The sequence below is a fragment of the Triticum dicoccoides genome, chromosome 5B, assembly GCF_002162155.2.
Source record: "Triticum dicoccoides isolate Atlit2015 ecotype Zavitan chromosome 5B, WEW_v2.0, whole genome shotgun sequence".
Classification (NCBI taxonomy): domain Eukaryota; kingdom Viridiplantae; phylum Streptophyta; class Magnoliopsida; order Poales; family Poaceae; genus Triticum; species Triticum dicoccoides.
In genome coordinates, this window is record NC_041389.1 from 671,026,169 (window position 1) to 671,033,732 (window position 7,564).

Sequence of the window (7,564 nt, forward strand, 5' to 3'; positions counted from 1 at the left end):
TTAAATATCTTGAATGATAGAAAAACCTCGAACTAACTCGAACGGATTAAGAATGGAAACATGATTCTTCTGAGATATCTTGAGCACTCCGGATTATGAACTGTGAGAGGTGAACAATTAAGAGGTGCACCGACGTGGAAAAACATTTGAAACGAGGAAAGGGATATGATCAACACTGAAAGCTTGAATTGGATCCACCGGAGAAGAAAAAAGAACGAAGGATGGTGAACTTGAAGCTCGTGAGCATCTTCACGAGGGATCACCGGATCAGAACATTGATTGAAAAGAGTGAAGTGACTTCACATGAATAAATGGATACTTGATTAAAAAAATGAGTCCTTGAAGAAAAGGGTGGGAGGGTGGGGAAAAACAAAGACAACTTGGGATGAACGAAACAAACACCGTTGAGAAAACTTAGAATTGATCTTGCGGATGTTGAAAATGATCGGATCCACTTGAAGAGAAGCACACCGGTTGGAAAGAATTGGGATGACAATCTCGATGATCAAGAAGGATTACCACTCTCATAGAAATATGAGAACACTGCTTAGGAAAGGTATGGAATCAACACTTGACATTGAAGCAACTCGAATACCACAACAAAACAAAACAAGGATTGGCTTGTAGAATAAGCCAGAACAAATACATACGATAGAGATTTACCCAATCCCATATCATGCATCTGTCGGTAAGATATTCTAGGAGCTACTTGAATTCCCACCTATAAACTCCCGAAACTTTCTGGTTATGCAATCTGGTGTTGGGGATACAGGGGAAGCAATATATCTCACCCAAACTAACAATCCCTACATCCAGCTGTATCCATCCATCAACACATAACCAAGAAAACTCCGGAAATCATGTACCTCAACCTTCGAAAAGCATCCGTTATACGAGCTATGGCAATACTCCTGAACTCCCGCCCCAGTACTGGGTGGCATCGAGGTTATCTCACCAACAACTGCATAAAAGAGATTTCGATGTCGGCAAAACTCAGGTATTCCAGAACTGCAACGATAAAATTGTGACGACAACACCTCGGAGCTCAACTCCCCGGGTCACTGCCACATAAAAGACAGGAGGCACCAAGAACAATGTTCTCGTCACAAAACCATCGGAACGATTCCAAGATACCCGCGTGATCCTAAAAAAATTAGTGAAATTTGAGGAGAGGAAAGACAAAACATCTACGTCAGGAGACCTCACCAGAGCGACGAAGGGGTTGAGGAGTAAAAAGAGAATCCTACTCTCCGATATATATAATCCTAAGACTCAAAATAGTTTTTCTTCTAGACTCAACAACGGCCAACAATCAAGGGGGCTCCTATGGTCGGTCGAGGCTCTGATTACCAACTTGTCACGCCCAATATGCGATACTATCCTAAAGAGACTCGAAGGTCCCACCAAGGATAGAACCGCATATTGAAACGCTTTTGCAAGGTGGATATCATTACATCAACATTACATAATAGATGGGGATACATACATAAGGCATACAATGCCACACGAATACAACATCATCTTACATAAGATCAACATCCGACTACGGATGAATCACAAACAGAAGCTCAAAAGACATCCACCCTGCTAGCCCAGGCTGCCGACCTGGAACCTATCCCCTGATCAAAGAGGAAGCAGAAGAGGAACTCCAAAACAATCAAACATCGCTCTCGCGTCATGATCATCACATAACCTGTACCTGTAACTGTTGTTGTAGTAAACTGTGACCCACGAGGACTCAACAATCCCATTAACATGGGTATCAAGACTAGCAAAGCTTAATGGGAAAGGAAGGGATAAAGTGGTGAGGTTGCAGCAGCGACTAAGCAAGTATGGTGGCTAACATACGCAAATAAGAGCGAGAAGAGAAGCAAAGGAACGGTCGTCAACTAGTAATGACCAAGAGGTGATCCTGAACTCCTACTTACGTCAAACATAACCCAAAAACCGTGGTCACTTCCCGGACTCCGCCGAAAAGAGACCATCATGGCTACACACGCGGTTGATGCATTTTAATTCGGATCTGGTGTCAAGTTATCTACAACTGGACAATAACAAATTCCCATCTGCCCATAACCACAGGCATGGCTTTCGAAAGATAATACCCTGCAGGGGTGTCCCAACTTAGCCCATGATAAGCTCTCACGATCAACGAAGGATATACCTTCTCCAAGGAAGACCCGATCAGACTCGGAATCCCGGTTTACAAGACATTTCGACAATGGTAAAACAAGTCCAGCAAGACCGCCCGATGCGCCGACAATCCCGATAGGAGCTGCACATATCTCGTTCTCAGGGCAACACCGGAGGAGCAATCCGTACAACTAAAACCAGACCTCAAGTTTCCCTGAGGGGGCGCTGCAAAGGGCTCTAGTTCGGACCAACACTTAGACAAGCATTGGCCCGGGGGGGCTAAAATAAAGATGACCCTCGGGTTGGCCGACCCAAGGGAAGGGTATAGGTGGTGGTGAGGCAAATGGTAAAACCAAGGTTGGGCCTTGCTGGAGGAGTTTTATTCAAAGCGAACTATCAAGGGGGTCCCATAAATCACCCAACCGCGTAAGGAACGCAAAATCCGGGAACATAACACCGGTATGACGGAAACTAGGGCGGCAAGAGTGGAACAAAACACCAGGCATAAGGCCGAGCCTTCCACCCTTTACCAAGTATATAGATGCATTAATAATATAAGAGATATTGTGATATCCCAACATAAATCTGTCCACCATGGAGCAATCTTCAACTTCACCTGCAACTAACAACGCTATAAGAGGGGCTGAGCAAAAGCGGTAACATAGCCAAGCAACGGTTTGCTAGGAAGGGTGTCAAAGGTTAGAGGTTCATGGCAATTTGGGATGGCTTGATAAACAGGTGATAGGTAGCGTAGCATAGCGATAGAACGAAGCAACTAGCATAGCAATGATAGTAGTGAGATCCAGGGTAGCGGTCATCTTGCCTGAAATCCTGCTAGGAAGAAGAACGAGTCCACGAAGAAGACAAGCGGAAGTAGTCGAACGGATCCTCACAACTCCGGAACGAAACCGAAGCTAACGAGAGAAGCAAACCGGAAAGAAGCAAACAACATGGTAAACAACCATCACATAAACATGGCATGATGCACAATCAAGTATGATGCATGACCGGTTTAATAAGGCATGGCATGGCAAAGTGCAACAAACAATACTACAAGTTAAGTGGAGCTCAATATGCAACGAGTTGCATATTGACAAAACACCACATGGACATATTTAGTTTAATCTCGTTTAAGCTACCAAACAATATTAAATGTTGTTAAACATGGCAAGAGGTGAAGCATAGTAAAACTACCAATCTAGGCAATTTAAATGAGGCCGGAAACAACAAACAACAATTCCGGAAAATCCCCATGTGCATATCTTGAATTTGGTACTGTTCCTCCTAAACCATATTTTAAAATTGTTAAACAGCAAAATAAAGTGGACCATATTAAACTATGCATTTTTCCACCCTATTTACATATAAAGTTTATTAAAATTGGAGCTACGGTTATTAAGTTATGAATTAAACCATTTTAGCATGGCAATTATGCAAATTAATGGAAACAACAATTTTCAAACAATTTAACAAGGATGAAAGCTGCATATTATGAAAGTACATGAAAAACTGAGCATCTTACATATATAGTTTATTTAATTCTGATGCATGGTTAGTGAATTATTAATGCATGAACATGGAGGGTTTTTCTGCAAAACTGCAGTCTCTGGATAATACACAAATTCGCAGACACTGGAAAAAAATGTATCGGGACGAATCTGAGCAAACGGGCCAACAGGAGCAGGCACTGGGGGGCAGCTCACCCATGGGCTATGCCCGGTTCGGTAGGGAGGAGGCCGTCGGGGTGAGGAAGCGCGCTGGGCCTCGCGATCTAGCACGGGAGGCCGAGTTGACGAAGCGGTCAATGACGCGCTGGGTCGATGTGGCTGCGTGCGTCTGTGGATGAAGCAGGCAGCAGCGGGAGAAGCAGGGACGCAGGTCAACGCACGCGGCGCGACGCGGCAGGAGCTCCGGCGAGGCGGTCTCGGCGGGGACCGATCGGAACGGGACTAGGACGGTGGGATCCGGCGGATCTGGGGCGCGGGTGCAGGAGACGACGCTCCAGGCGGAGAAGGCGGGGCGTGCAGCTCCAGCTGGGTGTCCATGGCGAACCTGCAACGGGACAGAGAAGGGGAGGTGAGAGAGAGAAGAACAGGAAGATGGAAAGGGAGGCAGGGAAGAGAGGGGTGGTACGGGCCTGCTGGAGGAGGTCGCCGGTGACGCAGCTAGTCGCGAGGACGGGTGAGGGGTTCGGGTGTGAACGCAGATGAGCTCGGGAGCGAGCTCCTGCACGGGATGGAGGTGGCTGCAGGAGCCTCAGGCGAGCTCCTGCTCGGGAGAGGAACGAGGAGGCCTGCGCGGTCGGGATAGGAGGCTCGCCGGCAGCGAGGCTGCGGGCGTGGAAGCACCGGCGAGGAGGAGGTGCTTGGGCGGCGGCTTGGGGTCGATCTCCTCTCGATCTGGATCGAGGAGGGAGCGGGAGGCAGGGAGCTGCGGAAGGCACCCTCGGTCGGGATGGAAGAGTGGCCTGGATCAGATCTGGTTGGCTGGTGGTTGAAAACAAGGACAAGACCAGGTGGGTGGCGGGATGGATCCCGAGAGGGTGGCGGCGGGGATGGGAGTGATGGGACATTGATCCTAAAATTTAGGGTTAGGGGTCTATATATACTAGGAGGTCCAAAACAAGGGCTAGATTGGACGCTTCGATCGTAATCGGACGGTCAAGATAAATAGGCTAGGGAGTCTGATAAATAAAACGAAGATATTTTCGGGATGTTTGGGGATGATTCGGATCCAACAGTGATGACTGAGCGGGTCAGGTCCGGGCAGGTTTCGGGCGCGCACGCGAGGGGGCTGCGAGCTGGCAATAGAGGTTAGGTGGTCACGGAACGGTCAACGAAGGCAAGGGGTTTGATGAGCTCAGAAAAGAAAGAGAGAGAGCGGTCCGGTTGATCTGAGAGAAGGTCAACCGAGACACGGAAGAAGCGGCAACTACGAGCGGATACGGGTTTTAAGAAAACAATGCCGATGCAAAGCGCATGATGCCATGATGAAATGCAAGACATGAACAAAATGCAAAACAAAAACAAAAACCCAACTATGGAGGGAAATAACATATCGCATCTCCGGAAAAGGCAAGAGTTTGAGTTACGAATATGGAAAGTTGTATCCGGGGCGTTACAGGTGTTCCTCTACAATGGAGGCACATTCCAGTTACTCCCGCATATTGTCAGCGGCCTCCGGATTGACCGAGGCCGCCGACGGAGCTCTTGCTCCTCCGCCCTCCTTCGAAGGGGGATGTTGATCCGAACCCGGCGCCGTACTGGTCTCCGGGATGGTTTTCAGCAAGGGCCCGGATTGCTGAGGTCCTCCACCCTCGATGGTTGTGGGGATCGTCGTGCCCCGCTTTACAACGCCCGAGGTGTTGTCCTCGGGCGCCTTTTGGACTGTCTCGTCCGCCCCTCCCAGGCCAGGAGATGGCCTTTGGTATGACACCTTGGTGTCCTCCATGGCGGGGGGGGGGGAGAAGAGAGGGTGTGAGATGGGCCATCACTCTTCGCCTCCCCAGGGGCTAAAGAGTTCCCCGTGGAAGAAGAAGGGATCAGGATCTCGCGCGGAGGGCTAAAAAGTATAAAGGAGGTTGAGCATGACAAAGTCAGATTAAAAAGATAATCGAACGAGTGAGATTCTAATACTTACTTTCGGAGATATCGAATAAAACTAGACATGTCTTCGGAGATATCGAATACTTACTTGAGAGGCCGGATACGCGACGTTGATGCCGATGTCTTCAGTCTCCATGGGCCAGCTGCTCTTCTGCACCTTAAAAAGCAGCTTCCACATTCCCTCGTGTGTAGCGCCGAGGAAGTGTTGTAGCGTCTGTGGATCCTCCGGCTTGAATTCCCACATGAGGGAAGCCCGGCGCTGGCATGGGAGAATGCGGCGAAAAAGCATGATCTAAACCACGTTGGTTAGACCAACGTTCTTTCCCAGCATGTTGGTGATGTGCGTCTGCAGCGCTAGCACCTCCGTCTGGGACCCCAGTCGAGGCCCTTCTCGTTCCAGGAGGTGAGCCTCATGGGGGGTCCGGATCTGAACTCCGAAATGGCCGCCCAGTTAGGGCGGCGCGGCTCGGTGATGTAGAACCACTCATGTTGCCAGATTTTCACGGTCTTCGCAAAGGCCCCTTTTGGCCAAGTGGTGTTCGGCAGCTTGCTAATCATTGCTCTGCCGTAGTCCGCGTGTTGCCTGTCGACCACCTTCGGCTTCACGTTGAAGACCTTGAGCCATAAGCTGAAGTGTGGGTGGACGCGGAGGAGAGCCTCACACATGACTATGAACGCCTATATGTGGAGGAATGAGTTCGGGGCTAGATCTTGGAAATCTAGCCCGTAGTAGTACATAAGTCCGCGGACAAACGGGTGGAGTGAAAAACCTAGCCCTCTAAGGAAATGGGGAAGGAAGACGACCCATTCGCCGGGCTCCGGAGTGGGAAGGACTTGACTATCAGAGGGAAGCTGGTGCTTGATATCGGCAGCGAGGTACCCCGCACTCCGGAGATCTGCTATGTTCTCCTCCGTCACGGAGGAGGACTCCCACTTGCCTTTGGAGCCAGCTCCGCCCATGGTCGGAGTAGGTGGTCATGGTGGGGAGAAATACGGAGACTTTGCGGGCGTAGAGAGCTTGGGAGATTGGAAGGCTGAGGAGATGTGAAGGCATGGGGAGGAAAGGGGGTCCCTTGCCCTCTTATAGGCAGTACAAATACCAACCGCACCCACTCGTGCCTTGAATCTCGCCTATTCCCGATGAAGGCGTGCGCGGCAAACAGTTGGATTACCCAAATATCATTGATATGCAATCCCATATTAAGTGGGCACAATCTCTGTTTTGACAGGACGTGCCAATTAGGCATGGCCTCTAAACACGGAAAGCGGGTGAAAACGGTTCAAACTGACGAAGGGCCAAGTCTGACGCTTCGTTGAAACAGTTGTCAGTAAAAGACACTATTCTTATTCTTTATATATATCATGCCTTCATGGCTAAGGGTTGTGTTTATTGCAAAAAGCCGGATACAATTCTTTTACAAAGGAAAGTTGATGTGTATTCTTTAAGGAACCCGCCTTGCAATGCTGAAGACAATCTGAGCGCCGAATATATCATCGTTGAAGATAGGTTCAGGGGCTATTGTGGGAGTCCTGGACTAGGGTGTCCTCAAGCATCCGGTCTATTGATTTGGGCCAGACTGATGGGCCGTCAAGATACAATATAGAAGATTGTCTCTCGTGTCCGGTGGGGACTCTCACATGCGTGGATGGCAAGTATAGGTGTCCGGATATTTTATTCCTTTCTATAAAACCAACTTTGTACAATCCTAAGCCCCTCCGGTGTCTATATAAACCAGAAGGTTAGATCGGAGGCAAAAACACAACATTATTATGCTAGCTATCTAGGGTTATCCGAATCGATCTCGAGGTAGATCAACTCTTGTAAC